This window comes from Austrofundulus limnaeus, unplaced genomic scaffold (assembly GCF_001266775.1).
Source record: "Austrofundulus limnaeus strain Quisiro unplaced genomic scaffold, Austrofundulus_limnaeus-1.0 Scaffold592, whole genome shotgun sequence".
NCBI lineage: Eukaryota > Metazoa > Chordata > Actinopteri > Cyprinodontiformes > Rivulidae > Austrofundulus > Austrofundulus limnaeus.
Window position 1 is genome coordinate 5,182 of NW_013952994.1, and position 2,316 is coordinate 7,497.

Consider the following 2,316-nt stretch of genomic DNA (forward strand, 5'->3'; position numbering starts at 1 on the left):
TATATATACACCTACATACATATACATCATACATACATCTTTTTAGTTCTTTTCTGTAAGAAAAATGGATTAGATGACATTCTTTGCAATAAGACAGAAAACATTAGATACACAGATTCCTTTATCTTTTCTGCTTTTTTCACATTTAATGAAGAATGTAGACTGTGATGGACTTGAGACCTGTCCAGGGTGTACCCCGCCCCTCGCACTGTGACTGCTGGATATGGGCACCAGTGACCCACGCAACCCTGAAAAGGAAGAAGTGTGTACAGAAAATGGAGGGATGGATGAAGAATGTGGATTCCTTTGTTCTCAGTCACACCGAAGAGTCTGGTTAAAGGCATTTATGGTCCTTTTGAAGATGGAACAAACAGACAGTCCTTATGGTCACTTGAACTTGTGGGGGTTCAGGAATGTGGCAATTCTTATCTATTAACGGAAAGGCATCGGGACGTCTGGTGGGGGTTTGTGTGAGATATGTTAATTCGAGCCACAAAGGAAGTTCCATGCAAAAATCTTTAGAAATAGTCTGAAGTCAAAGTGGGAGTTTTCTTCCTTTCTGAGCTGTTGTCATAGGAACAAGTGAAATCTAATCAGAAATGATAATTTGTATGCATTAAAATGCTACACACACCTGTAAATTACATGTACAACGTTCAAATTTCGTGCAGCTGGCACTTTCCTTTCTCAAGTTATGACTAAAATTAATCTTTAAAAAATTTTGCTTCCTGCCCAACTTGACCAAGCTACTCCCCACTGCCTTCAGCCTCCTCAAACCCCACCATCAATCCTACCAATCACATCTCTTGGGCCGTCTCCGCCCACATCAAGACCTCCGCCAATCACGATTTGGGCTGTCTCGGCCCACAGGACAACATGCTCTGCAAAGACCCCCTTCTTGTGCTTTCAGCACTCAGACTCATGTCATGCGTGAGCTGGGACTCGGTCTGCAAGCAGTTCTGCTGAGGGTCGCAGGCCGACTGCGGTCTCTGGACTTTGCTGGCAAGATGAAATTGATCTTGGAGAAGCTGATAGCTCGGCGGAATTGTCCACACTATTTGTCTGATTGGATTTGCCACATTGAGATGTACCAGCGGACATTAGGACAGATGGAAAATTATTGTTGTCTGCCTGACCAAAAACATTTTCTTCATTTCCCGAACAAGTGATTTGGCAGTCCCCTACATGGCCTTGAAGAGCTGTAGATCTAATTTCTCCTGGTGTTTACGTCGACTTGGCTTGGTCCCCACCCTCCTGTCTAATCTGATCCCCTGAAGGTCAACCTAGAGCTGCACATAATGAACAACCACATCAGTATTTTGAACTTTGGCTGAACTATGGGTTCTTCTTTTGGGGGGCTAGATTCTTCGGACTCATTCTTCAGATATTCACACAAGTGCATAAACCATTCATGGCTTCAGATACAYGCCCTCTAAACTCACTACTCCTCTGGCTAATAAATTCTTGTTCTGCAGAGGTATTTTTTCTATAAACACCATAGTGTATCATATTTCRTTGATATAATATGATGTTTTTTTCCCCTCATCTAACCTTCTGTGGTATTTTTGTTTTTCTTTTTAAAGGTAGCGCGACCCCTGCTGGTTGCCACATGACTTGTTCACCTGTTCCCCCATGTTTGTCATGTGTGTCTTCTTGAATGGGTGTTCTTAAATGTAATTTCATTGTGCTCTGTACAATGACAGGCATAATCAATCAATCAATCAATCAATCAACCAATCAATTAATCAATCAAGATGGGTTTTATCTAATTCAGGTGATGTGTTGATGTTTATCCACTTATCTTTATAATTTCCTGTAATTACAGGAAGTGTCCATTCTGTCTCCATGGTGATGACTCCGCCCAACCAGATTAAACAGAGATTGGATGATGAGTCTGATGATGTCATCACAGAGTATCACTTCTGAAATGAACAGATGATCTCACCCCTCTCTTCTTCTGCTTTTTGTCTTCTTTCTGCTCTTATTATGAAAAGTTTATGAAATCTTCAAAATAAACAGATCTGATCTAGAAACATGTTTAGTGAAACTTTTTTATTCTGATGCTAAATGGACTAAATTTATGACACTTTATCAAGTCCCATCAGAATCGAAAGCACTTCACACTTACAAATATTCACACATTCACACACAGCTGCCCTGGGGCGGGGCTGCCTCGCACCAGTGTCACCAGACCCTCTGACCACTATCAGTACGTAAGGTGGGTGAGTTGTCTTACCCAAAGACACAACGACTAAGATAGACAGAGTGTGGGATCAAAGTAGAAGTTTAATAAACAAAACCAGCACAGCTCCAAGG